This window comes from Mirounga angustirostris, unplaced genomic scaffold, assembly GCF_029215605.1.
Source record: "Mirounga angustirostris isolate CCGP_5_RB_7025 unplaced genomic scaffold, mMirAng1.0.hap1 SCAF_2, whole genome shotgun sequence".
In the NCBI taxonomy this organism is placed as follows: domain Eukaryota; kingdom Metazoa; phylum Chordata; class Mammalia; order Carnivora; family Phocidae; genus Mirounga; species Mirounga angustirostris.
The window spans coordinates 98,199,838-98,225,108 of record NW_026991710.1 but is presented as its reverse complement, the minus strand read 5'-3'; the positions used below and the strand labels follow the sequence as shown (position 1 = coordinate 98,225,108).

Below are 25,271 nucleotides of genomic sequence, written 5' to 3'. Positions count from 1 at the left end.
ACTTCTTTATAGCTAAATTTATTTTTGCTTTGCCAAAAACTTTTCAGTTATTCACTGCTTAATGGAAGGAACGTGTACCCTCAACACAAAAGCACAAAGTTCCAAAAATGCATCAGCAATTCTTCTTTTATTTATTTATTTATTTATTTTTACCGGTGGTGCGGGGGGGAGCACTGGCAGAGCCGTCGGAGGCTTTATTTGGGAAAAGACATTTGAATTGGCTTTTAGTTGGGGGCATGGGCGAGGGGGTAACCAGGGCAGTAGACCCCCCCCCCCAAGGGTAGGCTGAGGACTGGGGCTGAGCCTTAGGTGGCTCTCCTGTTCCTGATGCTCCCTGGCACAGCTCCTTCCACAAGGCTCTATGGCAGCCACAGGAGATGGGAGGCTGGGAGGGACCACAGTGGTTTTTCACTTGGACAGGACATGAGACCACTCAGACACTAGCTTCCCATCACAGTCTCGATCTTCACAACCACAGCCTTATTGGGGTTCACACGGCTGAAGGAGCTGGAGCCCCTGCTGAGCCAAAACTAGGCTGGAAAGAGCTCGGGCCATAGTTGAGGCCAGGACTGGTGAGGCTTCCTTAGGCCCAGCTCAGCCCACTGGAATAGCCGCTGGTGGTCTTAGTATGGATACTCATGTTCGGTGGCGATCTCAATGTCCAGGGCCAGCTCGTCGTTCGGGAGCTCCCGGTATTCACACAGCTGCCGCACCATGTCCTGCTTGGCTTGCTGCAGGGTAGCCTCCAGCTCAGCCAGCTTGGCATTGGCATCCTTAACAGCCAGCTCCCTGTGCTGCTCACCCTATAGTGGCTTCCAGGGAAGCCCTCTGGCCTTTGAGGTCCCCGATCTCAGCCTGGAGTTGGCTTATATTTGTTTCTTCTCAGAAAACTGTCTTTATGGGATGGAGGTCATCCCTGTGCTTCCCAGCCAATGTCTACAGCTCCTCGTACTTGATCTGGTACATGGTCTGGCCTCAGCCTGGCTGTGGTTGGTGATGTCCTCCTCATACTGGGCTTTGACCTTGGTGATGATGCCGTCCAGGTCCAGGGAGCGGCTGTTGTCCATGGACAGGACCATGGATGTGAATGAGATCTGAGACTGCAGCTCATGGATCTCCTCTTCATACAGCTGCCTTAAGAAGCTGATCTCATCGGTCCGCCCTTCCAGGCGGGACTCCAACTCTACCGTGTTCATGTAAGCTTAGTCCACATCCTTCTTGATGAAGACAAATTCATTCTCCATGTCTGCATGCTCTTTGATCTCCTCCTTGTATTTATTCTTTTTTTTAAATTTTATTTTATTATGTTATGTTAGTCACCATACATTACATCATTAGTTTTTGATGTAGTGTTCCATGATTCATTGTTTGCGTATAACACCCAGTGCTCCATGCAGAACGTGCCCTCTTTAATACCCATCACCAGGCTAACCCATCCCCCCACCCCCCTCCCCTCTAGAACCATCAGTTTGTTTCTCAGAGTCCATAGTCTCTCATGGTCCTCCTTGTATTTATTCTTGAAGTCCTCCACCAGCCCATGAATGTTGCCAAGCTCCACCTCCAGCTTCAGCTTCTCCTGGCCCTGTGTGTCCAGCCGCCTTGGAAGGTGGTTGATGGAGCTCTTGAACGTGCTGTCCATGTTGCTCTGAGCTGTTTTCTGCTGCTGTAGGAGGCTCAACTTGGTCTCCAGAATTTTGTTCTGCTGCTCCAGGTGCTGCATCTTGTCGATGAAGGAGGCAAACTTGTTGTTGAGGGTCTTGATCTGCTCCTTCTCTGGGGTATGCACAGCCTGGATGTTGAGGTCCACCCCCAGCTTAAGGGGGCTCAGCAGGCTCTGGTTCACTGAGACAGCTGTGATGCCCCCCACACTCCGCACCCTGCCGTAACTCCTGACCACACTCATGCTGGTGCCTAGGCCACCACGGAAGCTGCTGCTGCAGCCTACCTGAGAAAAGTGGAGAAGCTGATGTGGGCGCCAGGCATGCTTGTGTAGGAGTGGCTGCTGAAGGCCCTGGGGGCCAGAGGTGGACAACTCATAGGACTTCTGGGTCACCCTGATGGTGGAGGCTGGAGAGGAAGCCAATAGACTGAAGCTGACAGAGGTTCAAGAAGGAGCTGAGAATTGGCTTCTAGGTGGGTTAACAATGTTTTTTTATAAATTGGCTGTCTTCTCTCACTCCATGACCTGGGCCCTCAGAGACTTTGTTTTGTTTTGTCTTCCTATTACTTTTCTAACCAGTTTTCTCTATTTCCTTTGACTCTTCTTTCTTCTCTGTTCCTAACACTAGGTTCTTTCAGAGCAAATTCGTGATTTTTCTCTCCGAAAGCAATCCCTCAGTGGACTTCTCTGCTTTTAAGGACTCATCTGTTACTTCTATGTGGATGCTTCAAAATCCACAACCATATTAACAACTGATTACCAGCCATCTACTACCTGAAAGCCTGCTTTGTCTTCGGAACAATAGAGTCGAAGGTAAAATTACATCTTTTCTACAGACAAGGTAGGCTTAACATCCCAACCACTCCCTCTGTCAGTGGAGTTAGATCTTTAATGGAGGTAACACCCAGAGCCATATACTTGAAATTAACAAGGGCTAGAAATAAACCTGCCTTCCTGGTGATTCACCGCATCACTTTTGGCACCAAACGTTTATGAGCTATTTAATTATCCTCTATGGCTTTACATTTCTGTGCCAGTGATTTGATAAATATTCACTGAGCACTTACTCTGTGCCAGGTACGGCAGCAGGTGCAACTAGCAAAGAGCTTGGAAGACCTTAGAGGACCTTAAATCTTTGAGCAAAGAAGCCAACAGTAGACAAACACCGATATAATTAAGTTAAAGTACCAATTAGAGCAATAATATAGAAGGTAAAAAGAGGCTAATGTGATGGAGCAACTGGGGGTAGGATGGTTTAGGCCACTTGAGATGGGGAATTCCTCTCCGAGGAGGTAATATTTGAGCTCACACCTGAATAATGAAGATACAGAGATGCAAAGATCTAGGAAAATATGTTTCATCCCAAAGTCTATGCAAAAGCTCTGAAATGTGGACAAGCTTGGCGTATTTAAGGAAGAGTAGAAGGAAATGAGACAACAGAAGGCAGGTAACAATCAGCTCTGTGTACTCCGCAGGCCAGGATTTCTCAACCTTGGCACTACTGACATTTAGGACCAGATAATTCTTCACAATGGGGAGCTGTTCTGTGCGGTGTAGGATGTTTAGCAGCGTTCCTGGGCTCTACCCACTAGGTGCCAGTAGGCTCTCCCTAGTGACAATCAAAGAACCTAAGCATCTGCAATTACCAATTGGGGATTGCCAAATGGGCAAGTACGAAATGGGGAGCAAAAAAAGCCTCCAGTTGAGAACCATTGTTGTAGACCAAGGTAAGAAATTTGGATATTATTCTAACTGTAATAGAAAGCTATTAAAACATCTGAGGCAGAGAGTAATAGGATCTGAGTTACACTGTAGGAAGTTTATGCTGGCTTTAGTGGAGAGAGACGAGAGTAGAGGCAGAGAGAATTAGAAGTCTATAACAGTGGGGCGCCTGGGTGGCTCAGTCGTTAAGCGTCTGCCTTCGGCTCAGGTCATGATCCCAGGGCCCTGGGATCAAGCCCCGCATCGGGCTCCCTGCTTAGTGGGGAGCCTGCTTCTCCCTCTCCTCCCCGCTCAGTGTTCCCACTCGCTATCTTTGTCTCTGGCTCTCAAATAAATAAATAAAATCTTTAAAAAAAAAAAAAAGAAGAAGTCTATAACAGAAACCTGAGTCAGAGACGATGGACTAAGGTAGTAGCCAGGAAGGATTCATCTAGGAATTAGGTGGCAGGTATTGAGAAGAAGAATCAAGCATGGTGTGGTGCCTGGTTGGCTCAGTCATTAAGGGTCTGCCTTCGGTTCAGGTCATGATCCCAGTGTCCTGGGATCCAGCCCTATATCGGGCTCCCTTCTCAGCAGGAAGCCTGCTTCTCCCTCTCCCACTCCCCCTGCTTGTGTTTCCTCTCTCACTGTGTCTCTCTCTGTCAAATAAATAAATGAAATCTTAAAAAAAAAAAAGAATCAAGCATGATGCTTAGGTTCTTTGCTAGAGCCATGAAGTAGTTAGAACTAGCCTTAAACCTTGAGGTAGCAGTGCCATTTATTGATGGGGAAGACTTGGAAGTAGATTTGTGAGTTTAAAGGTTAGAAGTCAAGAATTCCTTTAGCTATATTAAATTTGAGATATCTCTTGATATCCAAGTGGAGATGTCCAGTAAGCAGTTAGATGTATGTTGGGTGTGGCACTCTGAGGAGAGGTGAGGTTTGAAAATTTGAATCTATGGATGGAATATGAAGATGAGAGATTAGATGAGGTCACCTAGTGATGAGTTTCCTGTGGCTGCTGAAACAAATGACTATAAACTGGTGACTTAACACAATAGAAATTTAGGGCACCTGGGTGGCTCAGTCGGTGAAGCATCTGCCTTTGGCTCAGGTCATGATCCCAGGGTCCTGGGATCGAGCCCCGCATCGGGCTCCCTGCTCAGCAGGAAGCCTGCTTCTCCCTCTCCCACTCCCCCTGCTTGTGGTCCCTCTCCCGCTGTGTCTCTCTCTGTCAAATAAATAAATAAAATCTTAAAAAAAAACCACACACACACACAATAGAAATTTATTCTCTCACAGTTTGGAGGCCATAAGTTCAAAATCAAGGTGTCTGTAGGAGCTGCATTCCCTCCGGAGACTCTAGGGGAGAATGCATATTTTCACTCCTTTGGCTTCTGGAGGCTGTCAGCAATCCTTGACTTGTGGCCTTGTGTGACCATATCACTCCAAGCTCTACCTCTTTGGTCACATTTCCTCCTCCCCTTCTGTCTGTCAAATCTCCCCTGTGTGTCTTTTTTTTTTTTTTTTTTAAGATTTTATTTATTTGAGAGAGAGGGAGAGAGAGCACAAGTGGAGGAGAGGGGCAGAGAGAGAGGGAGAAGCAGGCTTCCTGCTGAGCAGGGAGCCCGATGCGGGGCTCAATCCCAGGACCCTGAGATCATGACCTGAGCCGAAGGCAGATGCTTAACCGACTGAGCCACCTAGGCACCCCTCCCCTTGTGTGTTTCTTATAAAGACAGTTATCATTAGACTTAGGTTCTACCTGAATAATTCAGCATGATCTCTTCATCTCAAATTCCTTAACATAATTACATCTGCAAAGACCCCTTTTCCCAAATAAGGTAACATTCACTAACATTCACAAGTTCTGGAAATTAGGGTGTGAACATATTTCTTTGGGACCACCATTCAGCCCACTACATGTAGGGAGAGAGCGTAGAGAAGACAAAAGGTTCCTCCAAGGCCGACATTCCAAGTATAGGGCCTTAGACTCCAACATGCATAAGTTGGTAGAGGAAGGGGAGCTAGGAAAGAATGGCTGGGCAGCAGGATGGTCACAGACAACCAGAGAGGGCCTGGGGGTCGTTTCTTCTGTACCTCGCATGTTTCTTTGTACCAGATTTGTCCCAGAGTAAGTTTAAAAGATACTCCTTGAATTGAAATGAGTGTTTATAGTGATCTTTTAAAAAGCCCATTGCCCATGCCATTAAACTGCCTTGAGATTATCGGGAAAACTCAGGGGTAATCACCCACACACTTATTGCTTTAGGTGAGCACATGGAAAGAGAGAGAGAGAGAGGGAAAACCTGTTTCATTTCGTGCCAAGTTTTTTTTGTAACGGTAATCATTGCTCTTCTTTTAATCCTTCATTCCCAAGCCCACAAAGCGCTAACATTTGAAACCTGTTTAGGGAATTCTTTGGAACTTGCAGCAAACTTCTAAAGTTAAATTTAGGATGCAAACCTCCATGATTGGTCCCTGAAGTGAAAAGGATGGAGAGTGATGATTGGAGGGAGCTGCTTTCCTTCGATGCCTTGATGTGGGGATGGGATATACATCTCGGTGCTGCAATTTATTCCTCACTCCCAGGGAAAATATACTCCTTGTCTTTTCATGAAAATAAGAAATTCTGTGTTACCAATAACTTTATAGTCAGTACATCTCACCTTTACTTACTGACGAACAAACATATCCTAAAATCCTTTGAATAGAAATATATCACATAGGGTCAAAATATCATCTGTCCTAGAACATAAAAATTGGTGCTTTGGGGAAACATATTTTAAATCAAAGTAAAACTGAATGTATGACTTCAGAATGCAGGAACACTGATCCTTTTTTTTTTCCTTTTTCCCAAGTGTGTCTTCCTTGGTAGCTGGCAGATCATTCTAGGACTTAACCCTCAAAAATTCGAGGGGGAGCAAATTGAGGGAAAATTTCAACTATTCTTCTAACAAAGTCATCTTGCTTCTAGAAGAGAAATGATGACTGAAGCAGTCTGAGATGGCTGAAGACTGCCAGAGGAGGTGTGGAGAATTTTCTACAGTTTCCCTCCACTCATGCAACTATGGACAAGTTGCAGAGCAGAGCTGTTTGGGATCCTGATCTCACAAGAGATGGATTCAGAAATGGCTGTCATACTTTTGACCCCCTCTCTTTCCCACCCCCTCTCCTACCTGCCACAAGGTCCTAAGAGGTAAACAAAGTTACCTAAGACTGAAACCTGCTTGTCTAGGACCTTATGCTTCCCAAGCAAGTACAAAATTTTATTAAATAATGGACTGGGGGCTCCTGGATGGCTCAGTTGGTTAAGCGGCTGCCTTTGGCTCAGGTCATGATCCTGGGGTCCTGGGATCGAGCCCTGAGTCGGGCTTCCTGTTCAGTGGGGAGTCTGCTTCTGCTTCTCCCTCTGCGCTTGCCCTTCCTCCACCCTGCTCATGCTCACTCTCTCTATCTCAAGTAAGTGAATAAAATCTTTATAAAAAATAATGGACCAATTAATTAACTTGGTATACAAAATTAAAGAAAAGCATATTTTATATTTAAAATCAGAAGATTTAGAGTAGTATGACATATCTCAAAATCTTTGAGATTAATTTCACTCGCACTTTCCTTTTCCTCATGTTAACTAACACACGCCCCCCTCCATACACACACCACATATATCCAAACCAACATTCTGATTTGAGTAAGTATTTGGATGGGTAATGTGGACTTAATGGGAACATAACTACATACTTTTTTGAGAAGTGAAAAAAATTTTAAAAAATGCCTACTCTTCAAGAATGCTAAGAGTAAATTTAAAAGGGCCTTGAAAACTAAAAGTTAAAGTAGAAAGAATGTCAAGGAACTGCTGAGGCTAAGACTTGCCAAAAGTCAAAAGTTCAACAAGCAGCTCTTTGATGTGACTAGAGAATTAGCTCATTTCTGCACTATGTTCACTACATAAGTGGACGGGTATTTTCACAAGAAAACTGGCGGCAGGCTTTTTCCCATCAGGCTCTGACAGGAGTGAGCAGCCCTGGGTTCCAGTTCAGGCTCTGTGACCTCATTTAGGATTGAAACAACTCTTTGCCCCTTTCTGAAGATCCTCTCCATCTGCAAAAAGGAGGACTAACAAACACACTGACTAACTCACAGGTCTGTTGTGAAAATAACATGTATTAGTGGGCATGGAAGGGCTTTGATAGGGTCAAAGATGCAAGCCATTTTATTATGTAGTAAAAGAATCTGGATTGAGCCCTTCTGACACTACTCAGGGGTCAGAATCAACTAAGATAAGCACTCTTCTTTCCATGGACCTCCTTAAATAATAGAGTAGCTCTCATGTATTTAGTGTGTCACATGGGGGTGCCTGGGTGGCTCAGTCGGTTAAGCATCTGACTCTTGATTTCTGCTCGGGTCATGATCTTAAGTTCGTGAGATGGACCCCATGTTGGCCTCCGTGCTGAGTGTGGAGCCTGCTTAGTATTTTCTCTCTCCCTCTGCCCCTCCCCTCCGAGCATGCTCACTCTCTCTCTCTCTAAAATAAAATAAAATAAAATAAAATAAAATAAAATAAAATGTGTCACATGAACAGAGCATTTAACAGTAAACATTGATATAGGGTTATTACTTCCATCTTTATAGATGATAAATGATTAAATGACTTTCCAAATCATAATTCTGATAAATGGAGGAGCTAGGGTTTGAATCCAGATCTAATTCCCAAGCACATGCTCTTACATACTGACCAAAGGCCAGAGAGATGTGAGATCTGGCCTCTGATTTCCTGGGTGGGTGTGTTGATGGACCCCAGCGCACTTCCTAATTCTCTTCACTGATTCTCAAGAGCCTTTCAAATCAGAAGCACCCAGGAGGTCCCTGCCATGGAAGATCACAGTGAACTTCCCTTGGGAGGAAACTCCCGTGTTTAGGGGGATTGGGTTTTCTAAATAAAGACCACAGATGCCTTTCAACAGAAGAATGGATAAAGAAGATGTGGTACATATATACAATGGAATATTACTCAGCCATCAGAAAGGATGAATACCCAACTTTTATATCAACATGGATGGGACTAGAGGAGATTATGCTAAGTGAAATAAGTCAAGCAGAGAAAGTCAATTATCATATGGTTTCACTTATTTGTGGAACATAAGGAATAGCATGGAGGACATTAGGAGAAGAAAGGGAAAAATGAAGGGACAGAAATCGGAGGGAGAGATGAACCATGAGAGACTATGGACTCTGAGAAACAAACTGAGGGTTCTAGAGGGGAGGGGGGTGGGGGGATTGGTTAGCCTGGTGATGGGTATTAAAGAGGGCATATACTGCATGGAGCACTGGGTGTTATATGAAAACAATGGATCGTGGGTCACCACATCAAAAACTAATGATGTATTGTATGGTGACTAACATAACATAATAAAATTAAAAAAAAAAATAAAGACCACAGTTCAAAAATCCATTCCATAGATGAAATTTATCAGGACACTCCTGGGATCTATTGTGTGAGTCCATAAGCTTGTTATCACCATGTCACCTTCCTACATCTATTGTCCATGTACCAAAAGAAAAGGAAATTAGAGCTAAGATCACCCAAGCTCTACAGTCTTTTTTACTGTGAGTTACACTTGCCTCTACCTCTCCCACCAAGCTTCCTTCCTCTTGTGTCCTGAATACGCATGCTCAGTAAGCATTACTGATTGGTTGGCTGAGTGAGAATTGACTTACCCAATCAGGAATAATTTTGATTATGATGAAATACAAATAATCTCTCTTCTCATTTCAGTTTGTATCTTCTTCTCACATGGACTCCATCGTACTTTGTGTTACTCACATTTAAAACCTTTGAAATAATCTTTGATGTTTTCCCTTGGGTTTCCTTAACCATTCAGACCACTCCTACTGATATTTTCTTAGTAATATTTCCAGATTTATGCCATCCTTCCTTTTTATTTATTTAAAACATACCTATTGAATTTCGGCCCTCATCTTGAAAAATATACAAATTCCTGAGTAAGGCCCTGCTTCCCTTTTTAACTATCCCTTCTATTAGTCTTGCACATGGTTGCCAGATTAATATTCCCCAAATCCTGTTTTTTCACTTTCCCATTCTTGATCTTGACCTCTTAAGACGACGCCACTTTATCTATGAAATGAAGCCCAAATTCTTTGCCTGATAGTCACACCCTTGTAACATCTGGATTTAAGCAGCCTTTCTAATACATCTCCCATCTTTCTCTAGTTGACCCTGTTGCTTTGAGCAGACTGGCCTTCCTGCAGCTCCTCTTTAAGCTTTGTGCATTTCGGTCCCTGAACAGTGGCCCAAGTCCTTTCTCCCCCTTAGAAGGCTGTTTTCTGCTTCTCTCATCCAATTCTTCCACTGAAGAAGGCCCAAAGTCAATTCGTGCCTTCCTAAGAAGCTTCTCCTGGTTATGTCAGTCCACAGTAAGATGGCTGGGAAACCGACATTGCCAACTTGCAGCTACCCCTGCCCCAGGGTCCACGCGCCATCTAGGCACACACTGTTGGGGGATGCTTCGTGTTGTGGAATGGAGGCATTTCGCATTTCATATGTGACGATTTACACTTCCTATCATGTTCTACCTTCTCTGAGGACAGAGGCAGTTTGGCCTGGTGGAAAAGAGCATGAAGACTAGAGCCAGACTCTTTGGGTTCAAGTCCATCACTTACTACCTGTGTGATCTTGGGAAATGTATTTGCTTATGCATCAGCTTCCTCATCTGTAAAACTGAGAACAATATCATACTTCCCTCATAGACTTATCGTGAGGATGAAATGAGTATAATATACATAAGGTGCTTAGACAATGCCGGGCACATTGTACATACTTTGGAAGTGTTAGCTGTTATTCTTCCTTGCATATTTCCCAGTGTGTGTGTGTGTGTGTGTGTGTATATATAGAGAGAGAGAGAGAGAGAGAGAGATCTATACACACACATGCTGATATATCTATACACATATATTTATATTCATTTCTATATCTATATGCTGAAGGACAGTTGATCAACTCACCTATTAATCTGGGAAGATGGTAGAAATACCATCCATTTCAAGAATATATATATATGTTCCCCTCTAGCTCAGTTTTATGCCTAGGGTTGCTTCAGCTGCTCATTCTCTTCCAGACTGAATGTAAGCGTTCTTCTGGGACAGAGAGATGGGCTGCACACTTACTTTCAGACAAGACTTTCATTAGCCCAGAAATGCCCATTTTTAGTTGAATATACTTCCACATTTGAGACATACATATTCCCTACACGGCAGTGATGAGTCTATATATAAGTGTGCTTTGTATTATAATTTGTGTTTAGTTTGGAAATAAGTCCTAGGACTTTCCCCATGAATAATCTTCCCAAAGTTAAAAAAAAAAAAAAAAAAAAGACAGACAGAAACTGGGGAAAAGCCCCCACTGTTGAATAATGAAGACTTTAAGGTACATCTATAGGTGAAGTGTTAGTTTTTAAGGCATCTTTTTTTGTTTTAAAGATATGTACAGACTATAGGATACGATTACATGGAAATCCATATATTTAAATATTTTTTAAAAGATTTTATTTATTTGAGAGAGAAAGAGTGAGCAAGTGAGAGAGAAAGAATGAGCAGGGGGAGGGGCAGAGGGAGAAGCAGGCTTCCTGCTGAGCAGGGAGCCTGATTCTGGGCTCTATCCCAGGACGCTGGGATCATGACCTGAGCTGAAGGCAGACGCTTAACGATTGAGCCACCCACACATCCCTAAATATTTTTTAAAAACTGAAATAAAACTGTGATTTTACTAGCAAGTAAATCCTGTATGAAAAGAGCGTATGTAATTGGTAATAGCTGAAGAGAAGGTAGGTACAGTATCTGAAGAGAGAGCAGCAGTCGCTGTGTAGACAGACATGGGCTATTTGTCAGGAGGGGCGAGCACCTGGGAGGAATCCTGGCTTTCTGGGAGGAGTGAGGGGGAAAGGAGACCAGTGGGAGGGGTTGATCCATTCCTCACCAAGCCCAGAGGGGTCCAGCTTTGTTAGAGGAAAATTCACTGGAGAGGACCAAGGGAGATCAGTATCCCTGATTCTCTGTGGAGCTCATCAGCACTCAATCTCATGCTTGCTTATGATCTTCACTTTGGTGATCCTTGGCCGTCTCTATTAATTCCTAGGAATCTGTAATAAGCATGGTGGTTTGGCCGTTATACATGCAAATTATGGAAATATAATAACATATTCTATATGGTACAAAGTGTTGAAAGCCTCGTGATGTGTACAATTATGAGCAATTTTTAATTTTCAAAAGGAATGGCTATAGTTGGGAGAAAGGTTGGGTTCTGCAGAATCTCTCCTTTTCTTGCCTGAAGTTGATACCTCTAGCACTCATTTCTAAGAACCCCATGTCTTTAATTGTTAATTAGCACATCCAAGTAGTCCGTGAATATTTAACAAGCACCTAACCTGCCCCAAGTGTGATGAAGCCATAAGAAGAGAGAAGTACGAGATATTATAGAACCTTAAACCAATGGTGTGCCCATTAAAAGCTTCAAATTAGAATCAATGCAAAAAAAAAACCCTTGTTTCATATTTCCCTGAACTCTCAACACAGTTTGGATAATCAACCAAACATTTTAGCTGAAAATAAGTAATGTGTTTAAAATAATATGTGAGGGTTAAAAAAGGCTGTCTTCCGTCTTCATTATACTTTCACTAAGTGAAGTTCCAAGGTCACTTCTGTTAGTTATGCTAATGGAACCACAACGTTATTTTTTTCTCTTTTCACATGAAGTTTTTTCCCAGGGGGACGCCAAGGACATATTTAAAGGGAAGAATGTGGGCTTTACTGGATTCTGAGTTGGAATTCTGACTTTACAACTTTCAATCTGTATAACTTTGGGGAAATGACTCAAACTCTCTGAATTTCAGTTTTCTCCTTCGTAGAATTGGGGTAATAATAATTCCTTCTAGAGTTGGTAAACAATTAGGACTAAAGCTTTATAAAGCACCTGGCACAATGCCTGACAGATAAAGCACTTAATAAATAGTCTGTTTTAGTATCATTGTTGGAAAAGTTCTCGTTTGCTGACGACCTGTACATGTATTAATGAAGACTGTGCTAATTTGTTCTATGTGGAAAGATGAATTAAATATCTACCATCCAAAGCGATCAATTAAAATACCAACAAGAATAATGGAACGGTACAATTTAATACTCATGTTTAAAATTGCTATTACATTATTTCTGGCATTTTCACCAATCTGCAATCTTACTGGAATGGAATTTGAGAATCATATGAGGTAATTCAGAATACATAATTACAAGTAACTTGGATTCAGACAGTACATCCCCTTTTCTCATAAATTAAAAAACTTACTCTTGGGTATTGTATAAGAAAAAAAATAAAGACAAAAAAGACAGCCGTTTCACTGAATTTCAGTATCAGGAGAAGGAATAATCCATATGTGCTAAGTGAAGTCTTGATCAATTTATCTATCTCTTTCATTTAAAATGCTTACTTTCTGGCTAGGCCTCTTGCATATTTTATCTATAATCTCTCTTCATAAGAATCCTCGAAGCAGTGAAGGGGGATTTCCAGTCCCCACTTGTACTTTTTCCAGAGCAAGGAGGTGGGGACCTACTGTCTCCTCTCTCACCCCTCCTCACTCACTCTTTAAGCAGGGGCATGTGCCCTCCCTGATCCTTGAGACTGGGAGGAGGTACTGAGCAAGCCTCGATGAAGTCAGCCCCCTCTGGTTCTTCCTGCCCCAAGAACCCTCCCTCAGGATGCATTCTCAGCTAGTCCTTGGATAAGTTTGAAAGAATGGGCTCTCTCCAAGCTTTGCCTGAGACTGGGTGAGGAAGTTTAATTCTGGGGTGAAATATTAAAGAAGCTCATTATGGCTACACATCTTAGCCACATCCTCAAATTCATCTTACTTTAGTTTGTTTTTTTAAGTTTATATTTAAATCTTCATCTGTTTCCTATGTTTTACTTCTCGGTTGTTTCCAATCTCAAGAATAGATATAATTTGCATTTTGTGATGAAACCCCCCCCAAGTCTATGGGGCGCCTGGGTGTCTCAGTCAGTTAAGCGTCTGCCTTCGGCTCAGGTCATGATCTCAGGGTCCTGGGATCGAGCCCCACACGGGGCTCCCCACTCAGCAGGGAGTCTGCTTGTCTCTCTCCCTCTCCCTCTCCCCCTGCTCAAGGTGTCTCTCTGTCTCTCTCTCAAAGAAATAAATAAAATCTTTAAGAAAAGAAAAAAACCCAAGTCCAGAGAAGTAACATCTGTAGTCCAAGCTTATGTAGCTAGTGAAGAGCTGACTTAGAATTTCAGCCCTGGCTTCCTTTACTACACAGCGCAGTTTCTTTTCAGGACACAGTGCTGCCTTCCTCCTGTTAACAGTAAAGAGAACCACTACAGCAATAATAAAGTCCTATTCTGAAGCCATAGATTTTCACGGTTGGGTCCCAACACACTTGCTGTCTCTTCATGTATTGCTATTGTCTGGTAACAGAGAGTGTCTGCTCTGACTTCCATCTGCACACACTGTGTCTGCATGAGGCAAGCACACAGGGAATAAGACGGGTCGTAGAATTATCCAGGCCATAATGTCCATCAACTCCTCCCGCCATGGGCTTCCTCTCGCCAACAGTCTCACTGTTCGGGACAAGTGGCTTTTCTTGATTTATGTATACAATATCAGGAAGATGTGAACATCTTCACACTTGGTTAAAACTCTCTCCTTGTATAGAAATAGACTGGAAGACTTAATCGTGTCTGGTTACATGATTTTTACAACATTCAAATATCTTCCTCCTTTTCCACAACCAAGCTAGTTTACAGCTCTGAGTTTCTGGGACACAACTTTGTATTAACTATATTTTTTTAATTTTCTGTGTTCCTGATGCTCTGACATCTGAGGTTTTACCAACTAGCAGAAGCACCCTTTCCCAGGTTGACTAATTCCCAGAGATAGTAAACAACTTGCTTTGCATTTGAGCACCCCTTTGATGTACAAACCAACCAATCCAGAGTCCAAAACCCCTCTTCCTCCTCTGTTTGGCACTCCAGGAAGGAATATTCCTTTGCTCCTAATCATCTTGAGGCCGAAGTCCCAGACAATAGGAACCACCCCTCCTTCTCCCACCACTATAGCCTACAGCACACAGATGATTCAAACTATCCAACCCTAAACCTGCTCACCTTGCCTTGCCCATTCCTTACCTGGGAAACCACACTAAAGGCTTTTGCCCACATTCTCCCCTGTCTCCTTCTGCCTCCTGACCAACCCCCGCTCTTCCCCTGTGGGCTTTCATGGCTTGGCGTGTCCCTTCCTCTTGGGACCTGTAACAACAACCTTTTTAATGGTGATCGTCTCCTGATTTGTTGGCCTCACCATACTTGAATAACAAAATCCTGGGTACCTTTTAAAACAATCTTGTACCCTTGCAAATAGCAAAAGAGCATATGCAACCATAGGTATTTTAAATATTTGCCCATTTTATGTCAAGTTATACTCTGAAAACTGTAGTAGTACAAATTAATGAAATGGTAATTTTCTAGACTTCCTTAGAAAAATAACAGTATTGAGACGAGGGTATAGAGGTTGCTTGCTTTTGCGATTTCTTCTAATGGAATGTTATGTTTTCCAAAATGGATTCAATGCATTTGATAATGGTTTAGAGTGAAAGCAGTCTGAAGCCATCTGGTTGCCTCCCAGCTTCCGATGGAACTTTTCACTAAGCCTCATGAAGACGGTAATTATTTTCATTATAAAATACTTTGAAAAAGGAGTGAAGCCAGAATCAAGCAAAACTAAATATAATTTTGATGCATATTCTAAAGGAAAAATACAGGGCAATGAGGATTAACTCAATAATACATGTAAAAGTACCTCGCTAGATGATCAACAGGTAAGAGAATTAAAAAAAAAAAAAAAAAAAATTCCCTACCAGTGTGTCTGCAAGAGCACTCGACTAGATTCGTGTTGCGTTTTAGAAGTAACACATTGGTAGGGAGTTTGTTTTTTTTTTACCAGAAACTCACAGCAGTCTTTCAGGGTTAGGGCAGTATTTCTCAACCTGTTTTCATGATCACTTCCTAAAGAATCTTTTTCTCCTACTTTGCCCCCATCCCCATGAAATGCTAATGCTATAGACATACTATACATCTGTGATGTACTGTGGCCTTTGGGGGTCCACAAGCCATTATAATACCTAAGATATATTTTGCCCCCCAAGAACTAATTTTCACCCCTGTGAGGGTGATATCACCCCACTGATAACCAGTGAGAAGACATGGTCAGGGTTACCACTGGTCTGAACCCTGGCTGCACATTAGAACTATCCCAAAGGCTTTTAATTGCCAAACCCCCACTTAGCGATTTTTACGTCATATGTCTGAGATGGGACCCAGGCTTTGTTATTTTAAAGCTCTCTGGGGGGGCTGGATAAAAAAGATCCTTCAACTGCTAAGCAAAGAGGACAAGTCTAAGCGCTACTCCATGTGTTAAGCTGTGACAAGCGAATCGAGTAACAGGACATGGTATGTTTACAATTACCTTGATTACATACATCGATTCTTTCACACTGTAAAAAAAAAAACCTTGTACATTTGTTATGGATACCCCATGCACAGTCAGGAGATGGATGTAGTGGAGAAAATACTTCTGGAATAAAAAGAGGAAGTAAGCCATGATCACAATTCCAAGAACATGGCATTCAAAGGAGAAAATCCCCCCTTTTCATTTTGGGGTCAGCACAGGGATGTTACCCAGGCCTAAGAGTGCTGGCAGGAGAGCACCATTTGGCCTCTGACTCCAGGAGGGCCTGGTTGGGTAAAACAGTAATTTTCAAAGTACAGACCTTAGAACTTGTTAGAAATGCCAATTATCAGACCTTACCCCAGACCTACTGAATCAGAAGTTTGAGGGGACAGTGCGATCTAGTTTAACAAGCCTACCAGGTCATTGCAACACACTCTGAAGTTTGAGAATCACTGTGATAAAACCTGGCTCTCAAGCACTTTATGTCCCAACCGCTTTTTTTTTTTTTTTTAAGATTTATTTATTTATTTGAGAGAGAGAAAGAGAGCTGGGGCAGGTGTAGGAGCAGAGGGAGAGGGACAAGCAGACTCCCCGCTGAGTACAGAGCCAGACTTGGGGCTCGACCCCAGGACCCTGAGATCATGACCTGAGCCTAAATCAAGAGTTGGACGCTTAACTGACTGAGCCACCCAGGCGTGCCCCCTCCGACCACTTCTATTCTTCTCAAGAAAAGTGACCTTTCATTCCTACTGCTAATTTTTATCCTGTACTTGATTAATTTGTTCTTGATTCTTATGAACAAGGATCTTAACAACCTGGATCATATTAGTGCACTCAACCAATTTTAAAAAGTTCCATCTTTCATAAATCACAGTTGGTTATATTAAACCAGCCAGGGCTCTAAACCAACCACTTTGAACCTCTCTTTAAACAAATTCTACAGAGAGGGAGGGAAGAAATGAGGGTTTTTGTTTTTGTTTTCTTTTGCTTATAGGGTTAACTAGCCAAAGAAATTTCCTTTTGGACCATTATAGACAAGTAAAATTCTTTATGTTTTGCTAGAAATACCAAACATTAATCAGGTCCCAAAGCTAGGGTGACATTAAACCAAAAGCAATTTAGGCGATGGTAATAATGGTATCCTGTCTCTTGGTATCACTTAAATCATGCCAATTCCTGACCTACGCTGTTCTTCTAAAATTATATATGTACAGTGCCATGGTAGCACTTCCTACTAGAACTTAAAATGTATCCCACATGCTAGAATTAAACTATTTCATCCCCTTAAGTTGTTTTCATTATTGTTTTACTTTTACATATAGTTTAAAATTGCCCTCTAACACAGGAATAGATCCTAAAGCAGAAGTGTGATGATTACTTCTTCAGGTCCGGACTTATTAATATAATACTGATTCTGTCCTTACAGGGCAGAGAATGCTGAAGATCCCAGAGGATAAAAAGCAGAATGTGAGACAATAAACTTATTTCAGGTGGCTTTAATCAAATTTAGGACGGCTGGAACTGAAGGCCATCCTCCCGCTCTACACTTCAAGAGGAAATGCTACTTTAAATAAGGCTCAGGTTGACGTGAATGAGCTTAGAAACTAAGATCATATGGGAATCCAGGCATAAAAACAAAGTGCTGTATCAGATTTGCTACATAGCTTAAAAGAGAAGGCTGCAACACATTACATGTCTCCCTGCCCATAAAAGGTAATGTAACTCTGCTTGTGACCTTATTGTTCAAATATATATTGTGCCTGATGTAAACCATTTTCCCCATCTGGTTGCAAAAGAGATAATACAGAGATGATGGAGAAGTTTATCACGAGAGACTCTGAAGTTTGTAGAATTAAGTCAATCTGCTTAAAGATGAATTAAACTGACTGGAAACCTAGCACATATGTGATTTAAAAAAAAAAAAAAACCTGAAACACCAGGTTTTAAATAGCAAAAAAATTCATCTTGATAGAAGAGAGGGTAGAAAGGTATTTGTTCAAAATTCTTAGCTACACAAGAGCAAGACAATCAATTCAGTAAAAAATTGGTCAACTCGAAGTACTTGACCCAAAAGTCCTAGCCTAAATGGATTTCCCTTAATCATACTGATTTTTACAGAAACATAAAAGCCTTTCATTGATTTTATTCTTGAAATAGTCATATAATTCTCTCTACACTTTATATAAATGATTTAGAAAAGAGAACGTGCCAAACTATTTCATAATGGATGGGCAACGTTAGAGGGAAACTAGAAGGAGACTAACACATTTTAGTGTAATTTTCTAGCATTTTACAGTCTACAACAACATTAATGAAGACATAAAATGTATTGTAGCAATTCAAATAAAGTTTAAAGAACATAAAAGGAATAACCAATTACTATTTTAATTGTATAGTTAGAATGCAATGGAGAGTGAGCAATGATATATATGGGCTCATCGAGGAAGGCAGAGCCTAAGCCAGGACCTGATCGCCAGACTGTAACATCCTTTGATAGCTGTTCTCTTCTTTTTGGGTAGCAGTTTTCTAAAACTGGGTCACAAAAAGAACAAGAAAGTCAGTGACCTCTCCTAATCATCTGTCAACTATTTTCATAATAGCACTGGAATTTACCAAACAGCACACCTTGAGCCCTCACTTGGCAAGAAAGTGTTGTTTCTACTCCATGTCTTACCTTTCTTTCTAATGTCAGGTCTCACACAGAAAATAAAGCCCATATACACTGCAGAAGAACACATATTTTTACACTTATGGCATCTGGACCTACTTACAGTATTTTATGTAGGGAACTTTCTGGGTGGAAGTTGCTTTATGTGCCTACCCTTCCCTTTCCTTTTCTTTCAGTCGGCCTCTGATTAGCTTGGTAGATGACCACGTGATCTCAACCTACCTTTATCTACAATGCCCTACAATGGACACATCTTGCTTTCCCCAGGTATTTTCAGATTAGTGTTTTTCAAGAGAGTGTTAAACTATTCAGTCAAAGAGCTGCTTTCAAACCAGCTATAAGAGAAACTCGGGAGAGAGAAATTGTTGATTATTTTGAGCCCATATATGCAACACTCTAAGTTTGAACTCAATAGATCAAGGAACTTTGGAAGATAGCTAAATAGGAGAATTTGGGACATATCATCTTACTTTTTAAAACCCGCAGAGTGGGGCGCGTAGGTGGCTCAATCAGTTAAGCGTCTGCCTTTGACTCAGGTTACGATCCCAGGGTCCTGGGATCAAGCCCCACATCAAGCCCCATATCGGGGTCCCTGCTCAGCGGGGAACCAGATTCTCCTTCTCCCTCTACCCCTCCCCCTGCATGCATGCTCTCTCAAATAAATAAAATAAAATAAAATAAAATAACCTGTGTAGCAACTACCTTGGAATGTCATGTCTTGGTTTCTAACATCTTTAGCTTAATAGATATGAATAACAGATCTTACTTTCTTGTTCCAAGTAACATATGTTTTGATGTGTCCTGCCTTGCAAGATAAACTAAAGATATACATAACGTCATTGTAAGGTATACTTGAGAATAGTTCAAATTTGATTCCAATGTTACTAATTCAAGTCTTTTTTTTTCTTTTAATTGTGCAGGTTTAGTTTTTATAATTTCTTTTTTTCTTTAATTCATCTTGTTTTGGAGACAATTGCAAAGAGTTTTATGTCATGGGTGATTAATTTCTATCAATATTCTCCTATAGTAACACTACACTGATTTTGGAACCTAGACTGATATATAGTAAAACGTCTTTTATCAGAATTCTCTGTGCTCTTTGTATATTTTAAAAACATGATCCTTCTGCAGAGTAATGGATAGGAAATAAGAGATTAAAGAGACAACATGACTCAAAATATAGCCAGAATACATTACTATCGAAACCTGTGGTAGGTGCAAATAATCATAGCTTACATTTCTTGAATCCTTCCTATGTTCTGGGCACAGCATTAAGTATTATACATTCATTATCATTTAATAAACAGCAATTCCAGGAGACCAGTACCATAATTGTCCCTATTGTTTGTTTTATGAAGAAGCTGAGGTTTAGAGCAACTAATTCAAAGTTATACCCTGGTAAATGGCAACGCAGGACACAAACACAACTCCTCCTGACTTCAGTGCTTTCTCCTATCTGTAGAGCCCTAAATTCTCCCTCAATGATGTACATCTTTAATGTTAACTCAAACTCCACCATAATTTATTTTTCAGGCATCATGGATAATTGTTAGGTCTACTTACAAAGCCTTTGAAGAACTAAATAAGCCAATTATTTCTTTGCCCAAGGACATAAGTTGTCAAAATATCTCCACTCAAGAACCACAACAAATATGGTAAGCATGATGGGTAAAACTTCTACAACTGTATTACTATCCTTGTAATTGTTGCTGTTATTGATTAGTAAAACATGGCCTTAGACATCACCATAAAGTAGAATTTGATTTCAGTTGAATCAGCATAAAAGTTAGTGATTAGCCCAACCTACTTTCAGCTAAATTATGTTGCTGTTTGAGTTGAGTTGCTATGCTACTCCCAAGATGTATGTGTCCTGTCCTTTGTTTATGATGAAGAGTCATTGTTTCGTTTTCACTGCAAATAGTCCAAAAAGAATGGAGGAGTTAGCTAAGAAGCTGGGAGTGGGTAACTGTCTTGATTTGCCCAGGACTGACGGGTTTCCCAGGAAGCGAGACTTTCGGGTTTAAAATCGGGACAGTCTTAGGCAAACTGTGATGCATCAGTACTAGGGGTGGACTTGTAATTTCATCAATTCTTCCATTATAACACCAATCTATCCTCAAGTACCCTAAACATGATCTTGATTTGACACTGAAAACCTGTTCTAGATCAGGCCTAGACGGCCAAAGTAAGGCTATCATCCGAGGAAAAAACTTAAAGATAAATACCCCCTTGCCTGTTGTAGAAATTCCAATTCTGAAATGTGGGGTCACAGCTTAAAAATTAAACTTTAACATATAAAAAGTGTAATAAGACCTGTCCTAAACATTTTTGCTCTATCAGAAATTCAGTTGTACACAAACTTGGTGCTACTTCTACCCGTCTGCGGTACTAAAAGCAACATGACCATCAAGTAATGCTTTGTGAACACTCACATCTCAATTTGAGCATTCCTCCTGCAAACTCACTCAAGTTTGATGTTGACTTAGCTCAAGACATTTCTAAACTCCTTTTGGAATTGCCTTTAGAGTCAGATTTATTTAATTTACAGCCCATCAGATTTATTTAATTTATTTAATTTACAGCCCATCTTCAATTTTTATGAACATGGCACTAGGAACATGGATTATTTTCCTTATTTGCCATATGCTGTTCCTAAAAACTTGATATGTTTCCTAAAATCAAACTCTTGCCTTAGAGGGCAATATTTGCACGTTTGCAACTCCTAATGTTATTCAGAAGACCATGATAGTTCCAAAAAGGTGTGACAGCATTGCTTTGACCGAGGGCAGCATGTTGTCTTGAGAAAGCAACTCCAATTTAAAGAGAGCCATTTTGGAGTTATAAGCTCTATATGAATGATTGTTCCCTTCCCCCACATCACTTATGTTAACTTAAAGTCATACCTTTTTTTTTTTTTTAAGATTTTATTTACTTATTTGACAGACAGAGAGAACACAAGCAGGGGGAGCGGCAGGCAGAGGGAGAGGGAGAAGCCGACTCCCCGCTGAGCAGGCAGCCCCACGCGGGGCTCCATCCCAGGACCCCAGGATCATGACCTGAGCCAAAGGCAGACGTTTAACTGACTGAGCCACCCAGGTGCCCCCAGTTAGTAGGTTTTTTAAGCAATATAGGAAAAGATTGATAGTGTCCTGAATGAAATTGGTGACTGGGAATGAACAGAAGTTGCTAAATTAAAAAGATGTTCAAGAAGAACCGAACAGCATTGCTGAATTGAAAGAAAGGAGCAAGGAAGAAGCCAAGATTTCTGGCTTAAAGAATTGGTTAAATGGGTCTAGTAGTTCCTTTCACTGAAATAAATCACCCAGGGGGAGAATCAGATTTGGGGGGAGGTTGAACTTGAGATGTCTGTCAGACACAAAAACAAATGTCCAGCATTCCTTTGGATATGATGGTCTGGAATGAGAAGAGATGATGCTCTAGAGATAGAACACTGAAAAAATCAAGTCTAAATAATTGAAAAGTCATCTCCAAGATATAGAAATGTCAGCTATGAATGACGCTGGAAGAGTGAGCTGAATGACAGGAAAAGAGTTCAGTTAGAAGCCAGAAAAACATCCACATTAATCAACGGGAAGAAGAGGAGCCATCAGGGGAGACTGAGTTGGAGTGACAGGACAGGCAGGAGGGCAAACTTTTGCCTGGAACTCTTACTCCTCTATCTCCTTCCAGCTTCAGCCCATCATCACTACCTTATTCATCTGAGAAACTATTCTGTCTGGATTCTTTGTTGAAAACTCACCTTCAAGCACTGCCTCTTTTGTGGTGCTTTCTCTGACAACCCCCAGGTAGGAATAAGGGTCCCTCCTCAGTTACAGTATGGGTCTCAGCAGATGCATGTCCCCCCGATGGCAGAGACCATTCTTACCACTGTGTCCCCAGTCCAATAATGAGCACATGGTAGGCGTTCAATCTGCCTTTGTTGAATCAAAGAAGAAAAGTAAGTTCTCATGCTTGATGCGTAAGGTAGTCCTTATGTAATCACTTGAAGCCAATTTACTCTTATTTTGGAAATAATTCTAATGTATTTTCTAACCCACAGGTGATTAAAAACAGAGGGGGTCTGGAACCAGAGGCACACATACTCCCCCTCACTGACAGAGCACTTAAAAGTGACAGAGCTTAGGGACGCCTGGGTGGCTCAGACCGTCAAGTGTCTGCCTTCGGCTCAGGTCATGATCCCAGGGTCCTGGGATTGAGTCCCGCATCGGGCTCCTTGCCTAGTGGGGAACCTGCTTCTCCCTCTGCCTGCCATTCCCCCTGCTTGTGCTCTCTCTCTCTCTCTGGCAAATAAATAAAATCTTTAAAAAAGAAAAGAAAGGAAAAGTGACAGAGCTTAAAAGTGAAAGAGAAGACGCTAAAAAGCTTTGTATGTGGCAGTTTAGTGGACTTCAGTGTAAGTGCCAACATGCTCACAAATTTTGACACAATACAAATCAGAAAGTGATGTTTGTGTGAGAACGTGGAGTCTCCAAGGAGGCTAAATTATGACAGGTGGAACTTGGAGTAAGCCAAGAGAATATGTGTATATTTTTGATAGATTTATAGCACAATGGAAATTATTTTTAGTTTTTAGCTTTTAAAGCAGAGGTTATATAAATGTTGGAAAGATTCAAAATGTGATTACGCATGTTAGCTGAGCTTCCAGCTATCTGGAATATGCACATTATGTGTAGCAGCTCATTCTCGAACAATGGGAGTGCCTACAAACAAGTTGCTCCCCTATGTGGCTATGCATTACTCAGAATTGCAGAATGGAATCTCTTGCTTTTCTCATTTATAAACTCATGAACACAATGTTTATTACAAAAGCATATTAAGCATAACACAGCATTTCCAAGTGGCTGTTCCATTGTTACCGGTGTCTTCTATGTCAGGATGTGCAAGAATTTAAGATTTCTACAACGTGAGTTCCCTCTCTGTCCTTCATAGAAGAGCGTAGAAGTGTATTCTGTTGCTTTTTGCAGACTGAGCTGCCACCAACTTATGACTGGGTTCTTGGACATGAAAATAAAGCTCACTCAAAAAATATTCCTAAATAGGGCACAATGGTTAAACTGGCAAGGCTATAAATATTACGGGACCAAAGTATATTTTTCTCTTTATTTCTCTATGCCAGACACTGTTAAACTAACTGTTAATACACAAACTTTTTTGTTGTTGTTGTCAAGGAGAGTATGCAGCTTCTTTAGGGCTATTTTAAATTCTGTGCCTCGTTTCATATAAATATTTACCCAAAGGAAGGTGTCTGACAGTGAAAATCTATACACTGTCATAATCCTTTTACACAAAGCAGTATTTTTATTCTATAGATTGCCCCTTCCCCCCTGCTCATGCGCTCTCTTTCTCTCTCTCTCAAATAAATAAAATCTTAAAAAAAATAATAACCCATCACATATAAACAAGTATATTTACAACCTCAAAACTCTTGGCTCTATATATTTTTTAAAGATTTTATTTATTTATTTGACAGAGAGCGACACAGCGAGAGAGGAAACACAAGTGGGGGAGAGGGAGAAGCAGGCTTCCCGCCAAGCAGGGAGCCCGATGCGGGGCTCGATCCCAGGACCCCGGGATCATGACCTGAGCTGAAGGCAGACACTTAACAACTGAGCCACCCAGGTGCCCCTTGGCTCTATATTTTTGACAGCAAGGATGAGACACTTTTCAGAGCACTTCTTCTAAACCAGACTCTTCTTTGAATCCCACTCTACATGCTACCTTATCCCCTGTGGATCAATGCTGCCTCTATCTCAGAACAGATAAGTCAAAGAAAACACTCTCATCTATTTTTGAACATTCTGAGATCTTTGAAGTGAAAACTCTTATAAATAGTTGGAAGCATATTATTAGAAGTCTGCTTGGAAACCATTTGGGTCAGGGAAAAAAGATAACCCACAGAGGGAAAAGATTACACAAAATCAAATGATTTACAGCCCCTAACACACTTACTTATGCTCCACTGTGCTAGATTCACCTTCCAAAATGAGTACTAGAAACAGAGTGGTTTTCAAACCTATAGACATGTTGAGCAGTGAAGGGTTTAATTCAAGGGGGAATAAAAAGCCCATGTACCTCAATAAATTCAAACTAATGACTGATAGAGTAAGGAGTTTTCACCCAAAAAATAAATATTTGCTGATTATTTAAATGATGCATAAGACTGACCCTGTATTAGGTGTTCCATAAAAGCCTGAGGCATGCATTGGCAATCCCAGCCAAAGATTCAATGAGCCACAGGAATGGAAAGAGATTCACTGTATATAGGTGGGTAGTAATAGATTGGGTGTAGACCTGGTTCTGGAGAATCTGTGATCCCACTGATTTGCTTACATCATTTTCTATGCCTCACTTACTCTGCGATATTTTTCTTTCTTTCTTTCTTTCTTTCTTTCTTTCTTTCTTTCTTTCTTTCTTTCTTTCTTTCTTTCTTTCTTTCTTCCTTCCTTCCTTCCTTCCTTCCTTCCTTCCTTCCTTCCTTTCTTTCTTCTTTCTTTTTATTGGAGAGACAGAAAGTGAGGGAGTGAGTGAGACAGAGCACAGCAGGAGAAGGGACAGAGGGAGAGGGGGAAGCAGGTTCCCTGCTGAGCAGAGAGCCTGATGTGAGGCTAGATCCCAGGACCCCAGGATCATGACCTGAGCCGAAGGCAGACACTTAACCGACTGAGCCACCCAGGCGCCCCAGTCCGGGCTA

At 41.5% G+C, this 25,271-nt stretch overlaps 1 protein-coding gene and 1 pseudogene across 2 annotated transcripts in view; both read right to left on the bottom strand.

Moving 5' to 3' along the window:
• Positions 1 to 25,271, bottom strand: part of SYNPO2 (synaptopodin 2) — a 164,437-nt gene that overhangs the window by 96,963 nt on the left and 42,203 nt on the right. The window lies entirely within an intron of this gene.
• LOC123840481 (keratin, type II cytoskeletal 8-like) lies at positions 332 to 24,603 on the bottom strand (annotated as a pseudogene).